This window comes from Triticum urartu, chromosome 7A, assembly GCF_056163025.1.
Source record: "Triticum urartu cultivar PI428250 chromosome 7A, HENAU_Tu73, whole genome shotgun sequence".
In the NCBI taxonomy this organism is placed as follows: Eukaryota; Viridiplantae; Streptophyta; class Magnoliopsida; order Poales; family Poaceae; genus Triticum; species Triticum urartu.
In genome coordinates this window covers 203,785,050-203,807,842 of record NC_141879.1, presented here as the reverse complement: position 1 = coordinate 203,807,842, position 22,793 = coordinate 203,785,050, and the positions used below count along the sequence as shown (strand labels likewise).

Sequence of the window (22,793 nt, the reverse complement as noted above, 5' to 3'; positions counted from 1 at the left end):
ATATTGAAAGTGGGAGCAATTAGCTAGAGTAGCTCCGTGCAGAGCACTGTAGACATAGAAATTTGCAAAATACATATGGATCTGAATGTTGCAGACCCGTAGACTAAACTTCTCTCACAAGCAAAACATAATCACTCTTTGGGTGTTAATCACATAGCGATGTAAACTAGATTATTGACTCTAGTAAACCCTTTGGGTATTAGTCACATGGAGATGTGAACTAATCACATAAACATGTGAACTAGATTATTGACTCTAGTGCAAGTGGGAGACTGAAGGAAATATGCCCTAGAGGCAATAATAAAGTTATTATTTATTTCCTTATATCATGATAAATGTTTATTATTCATGCTAGAATTGTATTAACCGGAAACTTAGTACATGTGTGAATACATAGACAAACAGAGTGTCACTAGTATGCCTCTACTTGACTAGCTCGTTGAATCAAAGATGGTTAAGTTTCCTAGACATAGACATGAGTTGTCATTTGATTAATGGGATCACATCATTAGAGAATGATGTGATTGACTTGACCCATTCCGTTAGCTTAGCACGATGATCGTTTAGTTTGGTGATACTGCTTTCTTCATGACTTATACATGTTCCTCTGACTATGAGATTATGCAACTCCCGAATACCGGAGGAACACTTTATGTGCTACCAAACGTCACAACGTAACTGGGTGATTACAAAGGTGCTCTACAGGTGTCTCTGATGGTACTTGTTGAGTTGGCATAGATCGAGATTAGGATTTGTCACTTCGATTGTCGGAGAGGTATCTCTGGGCCCTCTCGGTAATGCACATCACTATAAGCCTTGCAAGCAATGTGACTAATGAGTTAGTTGCGGGATGATGCATTACGAAACGAGTAAAAGACTTACCGGTAACGAGATTGAACTAGGTATTGAGATACCGACGATCGAATCTCGGGTAAGTAACATACCGATGACAAAGGGAACAACGTATACCGTTATGCGGTTTGACCGATAAAGATATTTATAGAATATGTAGGAGCCAATATGAGCATCTAGGTTCCGCTATTGGTTATTGACCAGAGACGAGTCTCGGTCATGTCTACATAGTTCTCGAACCCGTAGGGTCCGCATGCTTAACATTCGGTGACGATCGATATTATGAGTTTATGTGTTTTGATGTACCGAAGGTTGTTCGGAGTCCCGGATGAGATCAGGGACATGACTAGGAGTCTCAAAATGTTCAAGACGTAAAGATCGATATATTGGAAGACTATATTCGGACATCGGAAAGGTTCTGAGTGGTTCGGGTATTTATCGAAGTACCGGACAGTTACGGGAATTCACCGGGAGTATATGGGCCTTATTGGGCTTGAGGGGAAAGAGAGAGGGGAGGTTGCGCCCCCCCCCCCCCAAGGCCTAGTCCGAATTGGACTAGGGAGAGGGGCGGCGCCCCCTCCTTCCTTCTCTTCTCTTTTCCCTTTCCTTCTCTCCTACTCCTACTACATGGAAGGGGGAATCCTACTCCCGGTGGGAGTAGGACTCCCTAGGGTGCGCCATAGTAGAGGGCCGGCCCTCCCCCTCCTCCACTCCTTTATATACGGGGGAGGGGGGCACCCCATGGACACACAAGTTGATCAATTGATCTTTTAGCCGTGTGCGGTGCCCCCCTCCACCATATTCCACCTCGGTCATATCATAGCAGTGCTTAGGCGAAGCCCTGCATTGGTAGCATCATCATTACTGTCATCACGCCGTCGTGCTGACGGAACTCTCCCGTGAAGCTCTGCTGGATCGTGGGTTCGTGGGACGTCACCGAGCTGAACGGGTGCTGAACTCGGAGGTGCCGCGTGTTTGGTACTTGGATCGGTCGGATCGTGAAGACGTACGACTACATCAACCGCGTTCTCATAACGCTTCCGCTTACAGTCTACGAGGGTACGTGGACGACACTCTCCCCTCTCGTTGCTATGCATCACCATGATCTTGCGTGTGCGTAGGATTTGTTTTGAAATTACTACGTTCCCCAACAGTGCATTCACTGCATCACGTGTGAAGATGAGAGGGATTTGTTTGCCACGTAAGAAATTCAACGGTGCAGAACTTGGTCAACTCATGCCATGTCAGCAAAATACGTTGGATATACGGTAGCGGTAACCGTAGAGTGACACAGTTTTGCACCCTCAATGACTGTATTTTTACACTTCCTGAATACAGTGATGAAAGTGAACCCTAGCTTCAAGTTTAGGTACCGTAGATGTAATTTACTCTTTCTTGTTTATGGAGGTGACAAAGAGCTCGTCGTAAACGGTTACGTCGATGCAAGCTTTGACATTGATCCAGATGACTCTAAGTCACAAACCGGATACGTATTTTTATTAAATGGTGGAGCTTTCAGTTGGTGCAGTTCCAAGCAGAGCGTTGTGGCGGGATCTATGTGTGAAGCGGAGTACATAACTGCTTCGGAACCAGCAAATGAAGGAGTCTGGATGAAGGAGTTTATATCCAATCTAGGTGTCATACCTAGTGCATCGGGTCCAATGAAAATCTTTTGTGACAATACTGGTGCAATTGCCTTGGCAAAGGAATCCAGATTTCACAAGAGAACCAAGCACATCAAGAGACGCTTCAATTCCATCCGCGATCAAGTCAAGGAGGGAGACATAGAGATTTGCAAGATACATACGGATCTGAATGTTGCAAACCCGTTGACTAAGCCTCTCTCACGAGCAAAACATGATCAACACCTAGACTCCATGGGTGTTAGAATCATTACAATGTAATCTAGATTATTGACTCTAGTGCAAGTGGGAGACTGAAGGAAATATGCCCTAGAGGCAATAATAAAGTTGTTATTTATATTTCCTTATATGATGATAAATATTTATTATTCATGCTAGAATTGTATTAAACGGAAACTTAGTACATGTGTGAATACATAGACAAACAGAGTGTCACTAGTATGCCTCTACTTGACTAGCTCGTTGAATAAATGATGGTTATGTTTCCTAACCATAGACAAGAGTTTTCACTTGATTAACGGGATCACATCATCAGAGAATGATGTTATTGATTTGACCCATCTGTTAGCTTAGCACGATGATCGTTTAGTTTGTTGCTATTGCTTTCTCCATAACTTATACATGTTCCTATGACTATGAGATCATGCAACTCCCGAATACCGGAGGAACACTTAGTGTGCTATCAAACGTCACAACGTAACTGGGTGACTATAAAGATGTTCTACATGTGTCTCCGATAGTGTTTGTTGAGTTGGCATAGATCGAGATTAGGATTTGTCACTCCGAGTATCGGAGAGGTATCTCTGGGCCCTCTCGGTAATGCACATCACTATAAGCCTTGCAAGCAATGTAACTAATGAGTTAGTTGCGGGATGGTGCATTACGGAACGAGTAAAGAGACTTGCCGGTAACGAGATTGAACTAGGTATTGAGATATCGATGATCGAATCTCGGGCAAGTAACATACCGATGACAAAGGGAACAACGTATGTTGTTGTGCGGTTTGACCGATAAAGATCTTCGTAGAATATGTAGGAACCAATATGAGCATCCAGATTCCGCTATTGGTTATTGACCGGAGATGAGTCTCGGCCATGTCTACATAGTTCTCGAACCCGTAGGGTCCACACGCTTAACGTTCAGTGATGATCAGTATTATGAGTTTATGTGTTTTGATGTACCGAAGGTAGTTCGGAGTCCCGGATTTGATCACGGACACGACGAGGAGTCTCGAAATGGTCAAGACATAAAGATCGATATATTGGAAGCCTATGTTTGGACATCGGAATGGTTACGGATGAGTTCGGGCATTTTCCGGACTACCGGGAGGTTACCGGAACCCCCCACGCAGTATATGGGCCATATTGGGCCTTAGTGGAATAGAGGAGAGGAAGGGAAAAGGTGGGAGGCGCGCCCCCTAGCCCAATCCGAATTGGGTGGGGGCCAGGCCCCCTTTCCTTCCTTCTCTCCTCCCCTTCCTTCTCTCCTACTCCTACTACTTGGAAGGGGGGAATCCTACTCCCGGTGGGAGTAGGACTCCCCTAGGGCGCGCCATAGAGGGTCGGCCCTCCCCCCTCCTCCCCTCCTTTATATACGGGGAGGGGGGCACCCCATAGACACACACGTTGATCATTGTCTTAACCGTGTGTGGTGCCCTTCTCCACCATAATCCACATCGGTCATATCGTAGTGGTGCTTAGGCGAAGCCCTGTTCCGGTAGCTTCATCATCACCGTCATCACGCCGTCGTGCTGACAAAACTCTCCCTCGACACTCAGCTGGATCTAGAGTTCGTGGGACGTCACCGAGCTGAACGTGTGGAGATCGCGGAGGTGACATACCTTCGGTGCTAGGATCGGTCGGATCGTGAAGACGTTCGACTACATCAACCGCGTTGTCATAATGCTTCCGCTTACGGTCTACGAGGGTACGTAGACAACACTCTTCCCCTCTCGTTGCTATGCATCACCTAGATAGATCTTGCATGTGCGTAGGATTTTTTTTGAAATTACTATGTTCCTCAACAGTGACCACCTAGGAGACAGGTTGGCCTGCCCCTGGTCGGCGTTCGCGATTACTTCAAATAACACGCTTAATGGGATTGGGTTTTTGATCTGAGTTGGCCACTGGCCTACACGCACTAACCACCACGTGGGAACAGTTATAGGCACTCGACGTCATAGTATCAGCCGAAGCCTTCTAGACAACAGCGACTGAGTGGCGCGCGCCGTGTTGGACTGGAATGCCTGCTCTTGTATAAGGGGGCTAGGTCTGCTCACTGGCCGCGTTCGCAACGTGCAGGATTGCAAAGGACAATGGGCCCAAGACCCCTGCGTGCTTAGGATTTAGACCGGCGTGCTGACCTCTTTGTTAGGCCTAGGTAGGACTGCGACGTGTTGATCTTCCGAGGCCGGGCATGAACCAGGAAAGTGTGTCCTGCTAGAGTGATCGAGCGTGTTGGGTAATGTGGTGCACTCCTGCAGGGAAGATTGATCTATTCGAATAGCCATGTCCACGGTAACAGGACGACCCGGAGTTGTATTCCGACCTCATGACAACTAGAACTGGATACTTAATAAAACACACCTAGATAAGTTCCAGAGATAACCCGGTGATCGCTCTTCCACAGGGTGACGAGGAGAGGATCGTCGGGTAGGATTATGCTACACGTTGTCACTTGGTGAACTTATCAGCTACTCTATTCTATATACTTCAAGATGGAGGCTGCCAAAAGCATAGTCTTTGATAGGATTAGCTTCCCCCCTCTTATTCTGGCATTTTGCAGTTCAGTCCACAGATACTACCCATTTCATTTGATACCAATGCATATGTAGTGTAGATCCTTGCTTGCAAGTACTTTGGATGAGTACTCACGGTTGCTTTGCTTCCCCCTTTTCCCCTTCGATACCCGTTGTTGCAATCAGACGTTGGAGCCCAGGAGCCAGGCGCCATTGTCGACGACAACCCTACTACACTGGGGGTGCCTACTACTACGTTCAAGCCACCGACGACCGGGAGTAGTTAGGAGGATACTAGGCAGGAGGCCTGCGCCTCTTCGATCTGTATCCCAGTTTGTGCTAGCCATCTTATGGCAACTTGTTTAACTTATGTCTGTACTCAAATATTGTTGCTTCCGCTGACTCGTTTATGTTCAAGCACTTGTATTCGAGCGCTCGAGGCCACTGGCTTGTATTATGATGCTTGTATGACTTTATTTGTGTTTAGAGTTGTGTTGTGATATCTTCCCGTGAGTCCCTGATCTCGATCGTACACGTTTGCGTGGGGGCGTCACACAAATGGACAACAACGGACGAAAAGCATCCCTACATTGAAGTTGTCCTTATTCATCAAAAAAATCCTATATATGTGGGAGCAACTAACCAATGGTTACCCTTAGGGGCTTTTGTAAGGGTCCTTCATGTGGTCTGGAGTGTGCGGGTGGTGCGTCCAGCCGCCACCATGTGCCCTGTGTTAGATGCCCCCTTTGAAAATTAGTTTTTTACATTTCTATACTATTTTCAGATTTTAGATTTTTTTTGTTTTTTCGGCTTTTTTGTTTTTGCGTGGGTTTTTTTTTTAGGTTTTGGAGATTTTTGCGAAGCACACTCGTGGAAGCACATATTTGCTTCCACTTGCTTCCACGAGAAGTACTTCTATGAGAACAGACGCACATGTTTACTTCGAGAAGCATAATTATGCTTCCGTGAGATGGACAACTCATGTTTCCCGGAAAATAGAAAAAAGCACAACATGGGTTTCAAAAGAAAAACCGCAACCGTGCTTCCCAGGCTCCGGGTTTTTTCTTCCGTGTTTTTCGGTTGCCATTTTTCTTGTTTTTCGGTTATTTTTCCAATATTAATTTCATACTGCATGATGATTATTTGGGAATCATTCTTTCATTGAGCCATATGTCTGTTAATTTGTATTGTCATTTGTCAGTATCTAGGACGAACTAACATTTGCTTAGTACATAGGAGTGAAACGGTGTAATTTTCGTACTGCATGATGATTATTTGGCATTGTCTATGTAGTGTAATACTCCCTCCGTTCTCAAATATAAGTTTTTTTAGAGATTCCAACAAGTGACTACATACAAAGCAAAATGAGTGAATCTACACTCATAAATATGTCTATATATATATCTATATGTTGTAGTCCATTTAAAATGTCTAAAAAGACTTATATTTAGAAACGGAGGGAGTATATGTTAAAATCATCACTAGTAAGAAGAAGTGATCATAAGATTAGGCCTTTTTTTTTAGAGAAAAGGCCTTGGCCCGACTTTATAAATAACGCCACATGGCAGCGTCACAGACCCGAACAACCCGAACAGTTAACGAAACACCGCAAATCCAGCGAACATAAAGCGTGGAACAGGCGAAAGAAGGTTCAGAAAAAAAACATGGCACCCTACCATACACGGCGCGCAGGCCGGAGGGAGAAGGAAGACTACCACCAAACGGACATAACCACCGCGACAGAGATCAGACGTTTGGGCCCAACCCTGAGAAGAGGGATGCCGAAGCCCGAATTTTGGCGATGAGCACGTCCAAGGCATCCCGATCGTCGTCTTTAGTCAATAATCTCCACTACTGCAATAGAATACAAGATTTGGAAAGAACGTCAGCAGGTTTAGATGGAAAGATATGCTCAATAGTAAACTTGTTCCTAATAGCCCAAAGAGCCCAGCAAAAGGCACCCAAGCCAACCTAGAACACCCTCTTAGTGACCCCAACCAGAACCTTGGCTAGGGTTCTAAGCTCAGAGAAGGACGAGGGATTCCAAGACACCTGAAGCCAAGATCTGACACAGCTCCAAACGAACTTAGCCAAGACACAATGGAAAAAAATGTGTTCCGTGTTTTCCAGAGCACCACAGAGGTGACAAAATTCCGATCCCGGACCATTGCGCTTGCGAATCTGGTCGGCACTTTGAAAGCTTGCCAGAGAAATATCTTAATCTTAGGAGGCACTTTGGACTTCTAGATACAAGAGAATCTATTCGACAGGGTACCTCCGATAAGCCTAGAGTATAGCGACTTGACCGAAAATCTGCCAGAAGCCGAATGAGGCCAAACAACAGAATCCGGCGCCTCCGAGAGCATAGGGAAGAGGGCAGAAAGACTTTGCCAATCTTCCAACTCTTCAGGAGACAGGGAACGCCGAAAAGCCAGGTCCCAATTATTATCCGCCACCTCCGCGATGGAGATGTCCGGCTTAGGACAGTAAGAAAACAAAACCGGGAACTTAACGGCCAGAGGTGCATCATCACACCACCAATCCCGCCAAAATCGAACCGACGTACCATTACCCACGATAAATTTAACATGCTCCAAAAAATAGGTCTGACTTTGACAAGGTCCTTCCAGAATTGGGACTCTCGTCTAGCAGAGGCAAACAAGGGGCTAGATTGAGGGAAATACTTGGCCTTGAGGATAGAATACCAAAGAGAACCGGCCCCAGTAGTCATAATTTTCCACCACCATTTAATTAATAAGCATTTGTTCATCACCAACGTATTAATAATGCCTAACCCCCCAAGGTTCTTAGGCCGACACATAAGCTGCCACTTGACCAATCTATATTTCCGCCCATTATCTGCATCATTCCAATAAAAGGCACCCCTGTGTTTGTCAAAGCCTGCATGAATGCCAGCTGATAGGAGATAAAAACCCATAAGGAACATAGGAAGGGATGAAAGACAGGAGTTGATTAACGCAACCTTGCCAGCGTTAGTATTGTATCTACCACGCCATGGAAGAACCCTGTTTCCCACCTTGGTGACAGCCGGAGCAAAGTCCTTAGCATGGAGCTTAAGAGGGGAAATTGGGAGGCCTAAATACTTGAAGGGAAAGGAACCTAGAGAGCAGTTAAGAAGCCTGGCCACACGCAAGGCTTCCGCATCAACAACACCAGTAACTAGGACCTCACTCTTGGAGAAGTTAATCTTCAGGCCAGAGACCGCTTCAAAGCAAAGGATGAATTTCAAATTGGCAATACAAGCATCATCCAGCTCAACCATAATGATCGTATCGTCGACATACTGCAAGTGAGAAACCCCCTCCAGAAGTAAATGAGAGACCACCGGACTAATATGACCGCATTGAGTCGCCCTCGCGAGGATGCAATAAAAGGCATCGGCCACAAAGTTAAAAAGAACAGGGGAAGCAGGATCCCCTTGACGAAGACCCCTGCCATTGGCAAAAAAAATTACTAATATGCCCATTCACCGAAACGGCAGTGTGGCCACCCGTGACCAGCTGCATGATACGATGCACGTAAGCGCCATCAAAACCTTTCGCGAGCAGGACCTGCTTAAGAAACGACCAACTAACCGAGTCGTAAGCTTTCTCAAAATCTAGCTTAAGAATAATCGCTTTAGAGCTCCGAGAATGCAGGTCATGCACAATTTCGTGCAAGGAAAGAATACCATCTAGAATAAAGCGACCCTTAATGAAAGCAGATTGGAAGGGGCTAATAACTCTATGAGCAACAGGAGAAAGGCGGTTAGCAAAGCCCTTAGCCGGGAATTTGGTAAAATTATTAATCAGAGCAATAGGACGAAATTGAGAGATTAATTCAGCCCCCTTGACCTTGGGGATCAGAGTAATGACGGTGTAGTTCAAGCGGGAAATATCGATAGTACCAAGGCAAAAGCCTTGTATGACACTGCAAACCAGCTGCCTTAACTGAGGCCAGAATTTCCGGAAGAAAGGGATAGAAAAGCTGTCAGGCCCGGAGGCCGCATTCGGGTTAGCAGAGTTAACTATATCCCAGATTTCCTGATCAGATAGGGGAATCATCAACGAGGCATTATCATCGGCCGATACTTTTAAACCCATGTTCCAGAGAGAAGGGGAGATCGAGAGGCCCGAAGGAGGTTTAGCCCCAAGCAAAGTAGAGAAAAAGTCCCGCACGTGATTCATAATAACAAATTGGTCCGAAGACCGCACACCATTGATGATCAGATTGTTGATACCACAGCGCCTCCTTCGACCGTTCGCAATGGCAAAGAAATAAGCAGTGGGGGAATCGCCTTTGAGCGTCCAATTGAGCGTGCCCCGCTGGCGCCAATACACCTCGGCCTGATGGTGCAACTGGATTAAGGCAGCCTCGAGGTTATACCTCACAGACCACCCATCCTCGGAAAGCCCAGCAAAATCGGCAGTCAAGTCGAGGGCCGAGATTTGGGCCTCGAGGAATTCTTTGGAACGGCGCACCTCCGCCGCACGGTTGCGAGACCAACCTCTAAGAAATTTACGCAGATTGTAGGAGCAAGAATGCCAGTCATCCAGAGGACCGAAAGAGCACGTATTAGAGGAGAGCGGGTGGGATATCTTCGTGGCTAACATATCATAAAAACCATCTACGAGCAGCCAAGAGGCATCAAACTGAAACCTGGCCGGGGGTCTAAGGTTAACAGAGCCGTCGTCAACAATTAGAGGGGTATGGTCAGACCCAACAATGCATTTGGCACCAAGGGAAGCCCTAGGAAAGAGGGAGTCCCACCTAGGACAAATGAACACTCTATCAAGAACAGATCTAATAGGATTAGCCTGGTGATTGGACCAAGTAAAGCGGGCTCCAACCCTGGGAAGTTCACGAATTGCATTGGAGCTAATAAACTCGTTAAAAGCATTCGCCAAAGGCCAAGAGAAGATATCATTGTTTTTATCAGAAGGGCAGCAAAGGAGATTAAAATCACCCCCGATAACCATCAGGAGGTTACATGATTCGATCTTCATAGAAAGTTCGTTAAGGAACAAGGGAGACATAGAGTGATCAGCAGGTCCATATACCACGATAACCTCCATTAAAGTATTCAGTGCTTTAAGACTGAGTACTGCACTAACCCAAAAGACCCCATGGTCATAAGCAACAACATCAAAAATGTCCTTATTAGAGCCTATCAAGATCCCACCCGAGTGGCCCGAGGAAGGTAACACATGCCAATCAAATCTGTCCATACCCACGATGGCAGAAAGTTCATTAGGGGAGAAGGATTCCTTAAAAGTTTCAACCAACCCCACGAAGTCAATATAGTTCGAGCGGGTCATATCTTTTATTTGGTCGCGACGCCCCCTAGCGCCGAACCCTCTAATATTCCAAAATAAAGCCTTCATTTATAAGACAGATTTTTAATGCGGAGACTAGACCTGCTAGGAGCCGCGCATGTTTTAACTCTTTTAGAAGTGCCCCTCCTGGAAGAACTGGGCTGGGGCTGGCCACTACTAGCTCCCACACCCGCCTCCGAACCCAGAGAATTAATAGAGACAGCAACGTCGGAGGCAACGGCCTCTTTAGCTTTAGCAATGGCCGCCTGAGCAGCCTCGTTAGCCCGAATAATTGCAAGAAGAGACCTAGGAGAACCAATATTAGAGTCAACCACCACACCCATATCCGACATGACTTTTAAAAGATGATTGTCCGAAAGAGAAGGTAAAACCAGCCGAACCGGAGAAGAACCAACGGAGTGAGTGGGATGAATACCTGGGGTAGGAAGATCCTTCGCCGCAGCCCGCTTTTCCGCCCGCTCCAGGACAGAGCCTCCTGAGTTGGCCACCCGCCGACCTTTGCGAGCCGTAGACGCCGGCGACCGAATCGCCTGCGCCCGAGGCACGGGGGAAGCCAGAGATGGACCGGAGCGAGACATGGACCCGAGATCCTTGTCGAGACGGCGGCAGACACCAGTCATGGATTGTTTTGAGCCCAGCGAATTCCTGCTCTTAGCCGAGAATTTGCGCACCGAAGACTTCTTCCTCTGAGACTGGGCACCCACCGCATCACGCTCAGGGGAGGCAGGCAGATGCTCAATCCCGGAGCGGGTGGGGGAGATCGGGCGAGCCGGGAGGTTGGAGCAAGCATCAGACTTGGGGGTAGCCGACACAGGCGGGATCTTCAGAGAAGCAACATCAGGAGCCACACCCATGGAAGCAGCAGGAGGAATCGCCATAGTCTCCCGAGGGGCAACACCAGAAGGAGCTTGAGACTGGAACAGCTCCCTTTCAGACTCAGCCAAGCCATCCCATTTAGATTGGGTGAAACGAAGGTTGGAGCCATCACTCTGGTTATTACCACCCAAAGATCCATCCCCGTCCTTATCGTGTTTATCCGTGGGATTAGAAGGAGGAGAAGGGGGAGGAGGGGGTTGATAGGCAGCCGCCCCCTCCACCCGCACCCTGAGCCTGATACCGCTGGGAGAGGGGAACACATCGACCGATCCATGAACACGACCCGGATCCAAACACCAAATCTTCATCCTTGCTGGGCCAACCTTATTCAGAGATTCCAAATCCACCTCCATGAGCTTCCCAATTAGAACCCCCCCCCCCCACCGCCATGAGAAAGGCAGATGAGCGGAGCCCAGCTGGTAGATCATCAATCAAAACCCAGACCTGAGAAAGAGGGCCGACAGCCGTACCACTGCAAGTTGCCGGCTTGACCGAGACGACCAGTTGATTGAGGGGGAGGGTAAAACTAGTACACGAAGCAATCATCCGCAGGCACTCCTTGGAGGGAAACACAACCGAAAACTCATGATCAGAAATCTGGGCCACTTGCCAGTCCCATCCAGCCTTGTCCCAGATACGAAGCCCATCGAGTAAAGTCTGGGGAGAAATCTTCTGGTCCTTCACAGAAACAATAGCAGCATTCGAAAGCGAGGGGGCCACCTCCAGGGTAGGCAGATCACTATCAAAAGCAAAGAAAGCGCAGCCGGGGAGGCCAGTACCAAACTGGAGGAGCAAGGGAGGTTTCGGTCTGTTAGAGCGGTTGACCGTGAGGTGCCCATCAGTGCGGCAAATCAGGCAGAACGGAGGGTTGATACAGCGAGATTGGAAGTGATTAGGCTTCTGGCAGGTGAAGCAGGTGAGCGCAGACGGATTGCTGTGGGAGGCAGAGGGAGGGCGGGGATGTGGGAGGGAAGGAGGAGGAGGCAGGATCCCGTCCCCCACCACCGGCGAAGAAGATCTAGGGAGAGGACCGGAGGGACGCCGCGCCGCCCCCACGAAGGACCGAGGCGGCGGGCGGGACCCCACGCTCGCACTAGCCGGACAAGGAGGAGGGGGGAAACGCGCCGGGGCAGGCGCGCCGCGCCCCGCGCCAAGCACAGGCAAGGAGCCCGAGGAGGAAGAACCCCCACCACCGGAGGCCGCCGCCGCCTCCCATGGATCCACCACAGGAGGAGGAGAGGGACCAGATCCAGATCGCGGAGGGCCAGAGCCAGGGGCGCGCCCCCGCTCCGAGCGCTGCGACCAATCCGGACCCGCAGCCCAGGCCGCACGGTCACGAGCCACCTGCTCGCGGGCCGCCTGCTCCGCCTCCAGCTTGGAGCGGAGCTCGGCCTCGAGCTCCAGATCCACCGCAGACGCAGGCGACTCCTCGCGCGGCCGCTTGCTGCTCGAGACAGCCTCGCACGACGAGCCCCGAGACTTATCCATGGTGAGCACCGCAGCAAAGGAGAGGAGAAGGGGAGGAGGAGGGCTAGATCTGACGAGCCGGCGGATGGGAAAGCGGTGGCGGCGCAGATCAGCAGCGGAAGCCGGAAAACCTAGCAGAGGGGGGAGGAGCCACGGGGAATCCATATATAGCCGGACGAAACCGTACCCACCTGGGCCCGACGGGTGGAATGGGCCAAATAAGGGGGAGGAGCAGGCAGCAAAGCGGGGGCCATAACTGGGCCAGTAGATACTAGAGGGGGGAAATCGACGACAGACGACAGTGGGGGAATAGAGGGCCCACCTGGTGGGACAGCAGCGAAAGGCCCAACAAGCCCACCAGAGGGCCCAGCCAGCGACCCACTAACCAACGAAGCGGCCACCAGATTTAGGTCAAGCGAAACCAGCGGCACCAACCTCCCCGAAAGCACCGCCGGCGGCGGCGCGGCAGCCGGGGAATCACCGCAGGAGGAAGAGGATGATGGGGAGCCACCAAGCTCCCCACCAGGGGCGGCTCCCAGAATCCCCAACCCAGGAGATACAGCCGAGCTCTTACCGAACTTGCACCGACGACGAGAAACCCGGATCCAGCCTCCATCGGGCACCGCTGCAGCCAAAGGCCGCCCCCTCTCACCAGGAGCAAACTTGCGGGGACGGGGCGCAGGAGGAAGGGCCACAGCCCGCCCCGGACCCGCCGACGAGCAGCAAGGGGAGGAAGTATGTGTCAAACGATCTCATGATGCAATGCAAGCAGGCAAACGAAAATGCAAAACATGGTTCAAAACTGGTAGTATGTCGGCCAGAGCTCTACTGAGCCACAGATGTAAAGAGGTCAAAACGGCTGGAGGCAACCAAACATGTTCATAAAGACATGGAAAGCAACTCAAGTACTGTCACCGAGAATAGTGCAATGTAGACAGTCCAGCCATGCATGCTATTCCCCAATTTACGAATATGCACTGCGTGCAGTGAAACAAAAAAAATAGCACGCTATAACACCGCTACTAGCACGCTATAGCGTTTTGAGTAATGTCTCGCTAACTAAATTAGTGTACAATGTCTTATTAATAGCACGTTGCAGCATGATACAACACCTTAATAGCATATTTTAAGAGCCACGGTATTTGTTTTCATTGATTGCACACGATGTTTTATCGTTGAACATGCACATAGATTCACCCTGGAAATGACTTGAACCCTGGCGTTGAGGTGTGAGGTGCATCATATCCCTCGGGGACAAACAGCACTGTCGAGAATGCGACTCATATCCTGCTCCACGTTCTGTTGTTCTGAACAAGTGAGTACTAGCACTCTAGCTTTTTCCAGTACATTGCCCCTGTATAAAACCACAAGAAAGTTACTACGCAGTTCGTCGAATGGCTGTACCTTACCTGGATTCAACATCCGGTGTCTGCACCCTCCCTCGTGGCGCATAAACGAGTGGCCCTGTCGTGGCGTGTCACCATCTTCCCCACGCCCCATTACTGATGAAGCGGGGACATTCATATCAGAATGATGAAGCGGGCCGGGGACCGGCGACAATACCATTACCACGAGTCCCTCTCCGGCCACCCCATTTGTTAACGGCGATGAGGTTCCGCCTGTACTGGCAACCAGCTACCTCATAACACAAATATGTCCGTCAGATGCTGATCCAACGACACCATGTATAATGATAAATTTGGCTGCAATACCGTTTTTCTTTTGCTTTCCTCCTTTATAATTATTTATGACGTTATACCAGGTTGTCATGCTGACGAGCAAGCTTGCCGGGTCAGCTATATACCGGAGACAGATTCAGTCTTGTCCTTAATTCCGTCGACAAGTTGAACCTTGAGGCACCATTTTTCTGTGCAAATGGAGGCCGAGCCAGCACGCCAGAACAGCCCAACTGAGATCACAATTGACTGCCCCGAGCCGGATCATCCAGCTCCGCCTCCAGCCCCCAATCCAACAAATGAAAACAGCCAGCCCCAGTATCATCAGCCTCCAGCAAATGGAAGCAGCCAGCCCAAGGAGGTGATCGAGAGCTACAAGCTCATGCTGGAACTGAGCAAGTACATCCTGCTGCTGGCAACGCTGGTGGCTACGGTGACGTACGCCGCAGGGTTCAACCCGCCTGGGGGCGTTTGGCAGGAGACCGTCGCCGCCTCAGGCCAACTCGCCGGCGACTCCATCATCCGGACCACCAGCTACCGCCGGTACCTGGTGTTCTTCTATTGCAACGCCGCCGTGTTTGCCTCGTCGCTCGTGATCATCGTCCTCGTCCTCTTCCTCACCCTCCTGGAAGAGAATAAGCAGCTCCGCCTCCTGCCGCTGCGGGTGGTCATGGTGGTGGACCTGATGAGCGTCATGGGGGCCTACGCCGCTGGGACCTGCCGGGACACGCCCACCACCATCAACTCCTCGGTACTGGTGGCTGCCGTCCTCATCTACCTCATTTTCCAGATGGTGCTGGCCTCGTTCTCGCACGACCACGAGTACAATGACCCTGTGCAAGAGAAACGGCTCCGCAAGGTCCTCATGCTGCTCGCCACGTTTGCAGTGAGCGTCACGTACGTTGCAGGTATGAGCACGCCAGGTGGCTTCTGGGACAACACCGAGAACGGTCACCGGCCAGGCGATGCGATTCTCAAGGACCGCCATGGAGCTCGCTTGAGGGTCTTCCTCTACTTCAACACCACCGCGTTCGTTGCGTCACTGCTCGTCATTGTGGTGCTTCTGGACAGAAAGCCTCGCGTGACTGGGGCATACTGGTGCATCGCTGTCGCGCTGATCAGCCTCATCGTCTCATACACGGCCGGCAGCTGCAGGGAGACCGACACCAACTTCTATGTGGGCAGCCTGGTTATTGCCGTCCTGGCATTCATGGCATTGCTTCAAGTTGCATTTGTTTAAGATACCATACAAGCTGCAAGTACCTGGTTCTGGACCAAAATCAAAAGCTTCCAACGCTGCAGGTCCGGAGACTCATGCTGGAGCTTGCCAAAAGCAATAACAATAGCTCCAGGTCCGGAGACTAATGACAGCAGGTACTACGGGAGCACATCCCTTTTCTTATTCTTCTTCCTCTGAAAATCATTGGCTTTAAATGACCTCTTTTGCTCCCCAATTACATAGGATGGCAGCGGATCAGGCTCGCTCCCTTGTACTGTTGCTAGCCACTCTTGCAGCAACCATCACTTACCAAGCGGGGCTGGACCCTCCCGGTGGCGTCTGGCCGGATAATGGGAACGGGCACATGGCTGGTGACCCGATCCTCCTCACAGTGAACGCTAAGCGGTACAAGACCTTCTTCTACTGCAACTCCGTCGCCTTCGTAGCCTCTTTGGTGGCCATCATCCTGGTACAAAGCAAGGTTATGCTCCAGACCCATGTCCTCCAGGCAGCCATGATACTGGACTTGTTTGGCCTCATCGGAGCATATGCTGCGGGAAGCTCTCGGGACTTGACCACCTCCATTTACGCCATGGCCTTGGCAGGCGCCGTCCTGGTCTATGTAGTGATCCATGTTGTCTTCTTTACACTGAACCACGCCGTAGCCACTGCTGAGGAAATTGAGTCCGTGGAGAAGAGGCGCAAGCGGTTGCTCCTTTTCGCAGTATTAGCTGCGACCATCAGTTACCAAGCAGGGTTGACACCTCCGGGCGGCTTCCGGCTTCAGGATGATGGATCCAGCGGGCACCAGGCAGGGGACCCGGTTCTCTTGTACAACTTTCCCCGCCGCTACAAAGCCTTCTTCTACTGCAATACGGTGAGCTTCATGCTGTCCATCGCCCTCATTATATTGCTCGTGAACCCCCATTTATACAGGCCAGCCATACGAAGTTACGCACTCGCTGTTTGCACGGCGGCGGGCATGTTTGGTCTGATAGGGGCTTATGCTGCCGGAAGCACTCAGCATCTGAAAACATCCATCTACATCTTTGTCTTGGGGGCTGTGGTCCTCTTTGTCATAGCTGTACTGTTCCTAGTGTTCTTGGATAAGAAAGATATGGTCAGTGAACTGAAGCAAGAAAATGCTGACAAAAAAGGAAAGGCAAAGCATGCCAAGCGCAAATATCTGATGCTGCTAGGAATCCTTGTGGCAAGTGTCACCTACCAGGCTGGTCTAGATCCGCCTGGGGGAGCTTGGCAGAACGACAGCAGTTGGTATGATGCAGGAAACCCGATCATGCATGACAACAGGAGGCCCCGGTACATCGCCTTCTTCTACAGCAACTCCACCTCCTTTGTGGCGTCCATTGTTGTCATCGTCATGTTGCTGCCGCAGTGGTTGAATAAGAATAAAGAATGGTCGCTCAAGGTCATGAACACAACGATTGTGCTGGATTTGCTCGCCCTACTAGTGGCATACGCAGCAGGATCCAGCAGGGGGTGGAAGACATCTGTGTATGTCGCCGCGCTGATCATCGCCGTCCTGGCCTACGTTGCAATCCATATAATGCTGGCATTGTTATGTTGTCATTCTCATAGTGCTGGCATTCCTCAGCAAAGGAGTCCATGCGCCCAAGCAAATTCTCAATCACAGGAGCACGCGAGGAATCAGGCACAGTTTGCTGCAATGTCAACACCTTGATTATCAGTGTGTTTGTAGCTCTGTTCGTGTGAGGAGTGGATGCGATCTTCCTGTATATCAATTTCCCTATTGTCCCCTGATTTGATTTATTGTTTTTATGTACTCCCTCTGTTCACTTCTGTAAGTCGTTTAAGACAGCTGAAATTGACCTGTTTTAGGTGTTGTCTTAAATGTCTAAAATGCCTTACAAAAGTGAATGGAGGGAGTAATACAAATAGAAAGGAGGGGATGGTGTGTGGCTTCTCTTTTATTTTTAGTTTCTTCCTATTCTTAGTTTTGGTCGTAGCTTGTCATCTCTGCTATGCCCTATTCCTCCCCAGTTCTAGATTTATAGTCTACTTGATCTTTGATGTACTGGATTATTCTAAATCACTCAAACTTAGCTAGTATGTTCGAGCATATTGGCAAAAACTATACATTTTTGCATCGGGCATATTTGGACTCGGGTTGGGTGTAAACCTGAATCCAGTGGATGTGGCAGGTTCACAGGGCTTGGAGCTACGTATGGTTGTTCTGCAGTTACATGATTCGAAGACTAAGAGCAGTCTTAATCATTGTTAAGTGTTAAACACATAAAAAAGAGCAATTGCACAAACATCACAAGACAGTTTGGCAAGCAAGGATGTAAACACCTGACCGATTTGTGCTCATGTGACCTGGGTAGATGCATTAGAAATTATGCAGGCACCAGGAACCGGATCATGCAAGATGAAATGCTAAATGGAACTCAGGCTCCATGGAGCCTAAATTTTGACAATTCAAAAATCATACTTCTATGTTTCAAAAAATTCTTAAAAAAAACCCAGAGATGTAATGTACATGTGTGTAAATTTCATGATGAAATACATTAAAATGAGAGCTACAAAAAAATGTGGCTTTTAAGCACTGTTCACGCTCAAAGTTCACGATTCTGTTTTTTATTGTGCAGCTTGTAATTCAAGGTATTTCTTCGTTAATTTTTTTTTGAACCATGCAGGAGAGCTGCATGTATTATACTCCGTATTAAAGAGGGAAAGGTATACACACGACCAGTTCGACAAAAACTACAAAACTTAAATAAAACATATACAAAAACAAACAAACAAACAACAACCAAGCAAAATAACAGTGACGATCACAGCTAGTAGCCTATTAGTGAAGGATCATACGCTCCAGACTCGCCACCTCACATTGCCTGGCGTCAATTATGACTTGATCAATGACTCTTTGTAAAGGCAAGAAGCGATTATCCATAACCCTGCTGTTCCACTCACGCCAAATGCTCCAAATAATAAGGTGCACCAAAGAGTTCAGAGATTTCCTCTTAGTGTCGTGAGTTCTCGATCTAGCGTCGAGCAACCATCACGTAGAAGCAAGTTATCCTGAGGAACGACCTCGCTCAAATTGGCCCAAAGAAACACTGAACTCCAGATAATCCGAACGGCCGTGCACCCAATGAACAGATGATGAACTGATTCTTGTGCACTATGACAGAAACAGCAAGAGCCCTGACGAGGCAAGATGCGCTTGGCAAGGCGATCCACCGTCCAGACTCACCCTCTGACGACCAACCAAAGAAAAAGCTTTGTTTTTAGAGGTCGATGTCCGGAGCAAATTCCGCAACAGCAGCGCCCTGCACCCAACAATCTGTCCAGACGAAGCATCGTCGCCCATTGCCCAGTTTGACCCGAGCCGACACGTTGAATGAATAGCTGTCTTTCATGATGCTGCAGGGGGGCTGAGCATAATGCTCCAAGATCGGTCCCCTGCAGTATGCGCCTTCCATGCCCAGCATAACTTGAGAGGGGACTTCATAATCTCTAGGTCCAGCATACCCAGACCCCACACTCCTTTGGCGTGAGTAGGAGGCCCAAACAGGTGGAAGATCCCCAGGTGGAACGGAAACCGACATGTAATATGATCCTAGTGCAGTTTACATTTTCACAGTGTCTACTAAAATTTAGGAACAGAAACATGAAGTTCAAGAAACACACCCAATCTGGCATCGTAGGGTTCGTAGGGTAACATAATATAAAGTGGGAGCCATAGAACAGGAGGCACACCTGGAATTACGTCCGGGCATTGCAGAAAACTTCAGAGAAAGCATATCCCCCAGCTGCAGCGCCTGGCAACCTGGGTGGAGAAAGACACGGGATGCCCCTTTCTCAGGATGGTTTTGGTTTCTTGCACGCATTTCGTCGAGCACCAGCCCTGCACCCGCAGGGGGTCATTTAGTCGAGCACCACCAGCTGGGCATTCCGACGGGGCCATTTCGTCAAGGACCATCGGGGCGCTCTTTGAGCGGAGCTCGGCCTGCTTTACTCACCTCCCGCGGCTTCTCGCAGTCCGGCCTGTCGCCGTTTGTCTCCAGTGCATCAGCACCGGCAGCCTTGGCGCTGCGATAGGGCAATGAACTCTAATCTTGATTCAGGCAGTAAATTAAGCCATGAGAGCGAGCAGGTCGAACGCAGGAGTCCATTTCTCACGATCGCAAGCTGCATGCAGCAGATTGGGTTCTCGATCGCGATTGCTGCGGCAACAGAAACTGTGCTAGACTCTGCAAGCGGACGACATAGGACGACACCCCTGCTCCGGTGGCCTTATCCATCGAAAGGAACAACGAGTATAACAAAATGCTCCCATCGATAGAAAATAAAAAATAAGTACTCCCTCTGTCCCATGATATAAGAACATTTTTCACACTACATTAGTGTTAAATACGTTCTTAGAATGGAGGGAGTAGAAAGTAAAGCCCGTGCTTGGCGGGTGCCCCTATGTCTCGCTTTAAACTAAAGAAGCCTCGCGTCGGGGGAGCCTCAGATGGGCCGGCCCAGCCGCGCGGGAGGCCACGGCCTGTTTTTTTTTCTCTTCTCGTTTTTTGCTCTATTTTTGTACTTTTTTATACTTTAAGATATTCTACACACACAAAATTCTTTAAAAACACATTTGAGAAATGTTGAACAAGTATTAAAAATGCTGAACAAGTATCTGAAAATGTTGAATAATAAGTATTGAAAAATGTTGAACGAGTATATGAAAATGTTGAAAAGGTATTTAAAAAATGTTGAACGTGTATTTGAAAAATGTTGAACAAGTATTTGAAAAGTGTTGAATAAGCATTCGGACAATCTTGAACGTGTATACAAAAAATGTCAATCACTTATTAAAAAAACTGTTTTTGACATATACAAAAATGTAGAGTAAAAACGAAAACATACATAAGAAAAAATAAAGAAAAAATGGAGAAGAAAAAATAAAACCGGAAAAGAAATAAAAAAACTAAAAAGGGGGAAATAGAAAAACCTGGTGTTTTCTCTCAAGTAGTTCGCATGTGCTATCCTAACGCGAGCCCAACCCTAGCGCAATGGGTAGAAGCACGAGGAACCACCGTGGCGACCTGGGTTTGATCCCTGGGGAGTGGGTCATGCTTTAAGGCCGGTCCACGAGCATAGATTTTTGGTCCAGCAAGTGTCTAACACAACACGTGAATATAAGGATACATGCCTACGAACGTTAATCAATAAAGCAAGTGTGTTTAGATTCAAAAATAAAATAAAATGAGCGGATAAGTACGGTACTCATATCAATAAACCACGCTCTATATTTGTGGTTGAAGAGGATGACATGCATATTTTTCTTCTCTTGCCCCTATGCTAAAGCAGTTGGGTTCTCTAAACCCTGGTTTATTAGATCTTGTTACAACATCACAGGTATGTGCCGGAAATTATTCAGGCCATTCTAAACTCTAGGCACTCCCAAGCCTCTATGTGCACTGTCTTACTCTCGAGGGTTTCCTTGAGTGAGTTTGGCCCGCTTATGGGGCGGGTGGCGTTAGGGTGAAACCTTGGTACGGTCGTTTTACACCCAATGGAAGCAAGACCGTCCTTATATATAGATTCCAACCTTTTTTAGTCTCCCCATGTATATGATGGAGTTATATATCTTACCGAAGCGGTTCATAGCTTGTTTGATAAAGATCATTCCCGATTATTCTGGCAAGCGATGGACAACCGATAGAAATATCATATGATAAAGTGGGTTGACATTTGCATGCCAAAGGACTTGAGATGGGTAGGCATTCTAGCGTCCCATCGCATGAACGTGTTCCTTATGTTGCGGTGGGTCTGGTGGATAATTCGCCTGGACGGAGGTTTATGGTTGCAGCTTATTAAAGTAAAGTACCTTAGAGGCCAACCCCTGCTTGTATGTGGATGTAGGGAGGGATCCCAATTTTGGAGGTCCATCCACCACATCAAGCATGAGATTCGCCTGGGGTTTTCCTTCTCGAATTGTAATGGTGAGGGGACCCTATTTTTGGCTTGATCCGTGGGTGGACGGGCCCCATTATGTATGGGGTCAAACTTGTTTGTCATATTGTGACGCCTCGAGACCGATGCTCGAGAAGACTTCCTTATATTCCGGGTTTCGACGTGTGTTTAATTTGTGCTTGCCCTTTTATTTTTGCATTGCATCATGTCATCATGCCATCATCTCATAAATCTTTTGCATCTCAACTAAATAAATCGTATGGATCTTCGATCCATTTAAATCGAGGGAAGGATGACTTCTCTTTATAATATATCCTCCCAATATTAGTGGAGCTATTATAAAATAATCCATTCTTATGGAATCACCTAAAACACACTTGCATATTTCCCCATGCCTTTGTTATCTCGCTGCTTGACCTCGAACCTTGTTCGTAAATTCTTTCGTCATTTTCCGGAGCTCCACCAAAAATTCGAACATTTTTGGACCTTCCTGACCCTCACTTCGTATTCGAACCATTTGAATTTAAATCAAATGAGTTTGAATTTAAACTTTGAAAAATGGCCACTCCATTTTTCTTGGATCGTGCACATTTCTGCGAGTCTGGGAATATTATCCGCATGCCCAAATTCTTCCTCTAACCTTCTCTTCTCTCTTTTCTTTCTCTTTATTTCTCTGTTATTTAAAAGAAAAGGAAATAGGGGAGAGGGAGAAGAGAGTCCAGCCCAGGTGGGCCTCTCGCCGGCCCAACCTCCCTGGCCCACTCCCTCCTAAACCCTACCCGAATCCCCTCCTCCCTCTCCTCTCCCCTCGCACCGCCAGGGAGCCCGACTCCTCCATCTCGCTCGATCCCATCTCATCTCCCTCGTTCCCTTGCGCCATCTCTCCCTCCTCTCGAGCCACCCCTCTCCCTCACTCCCTCGACAGCGCCCACGCCCGATCCTCATGGCGCCCCTGTTCCCCGCGGTCGTGTCCCTCGACGCTCGCCATAGCTGCAGCTCCTTCTCCAGCCTCGTCAGATCCCAGCGCAGCCTGGTGCC

General features: G+C 48.7%; 2 pseudogenes across 1 annotated transcript; one reads left to right on the top strand and one right to left on the bottom strand.

Annotated features, from left to right (window-relative positions):
• Positions 1 to 10,612: 10,612 nt before the first annotated feature.
• Positions 10,613 to 11,990, bottom strand: LOC147959013 (uncharacterized; annotated as a pseudogene).
• Positions 11,991 to 13,775: 1,785 nt separating this feature from the next.
• On the top strand, positions 13,776 to 17,758 carry LOC125525068 (uncharacterized; annotated as a pseudogene). Its single transcript, XR_015610671.1, has 2 exons — positions 13,776 to 15,961; positions 16,050 to 17,758. The product of XR_015610671.1 is annotated as an uncharacterized LOC125525068 (transcript).
• Positions 17,759 to 22,793: the final 5,035 nt, after the last annotated feature.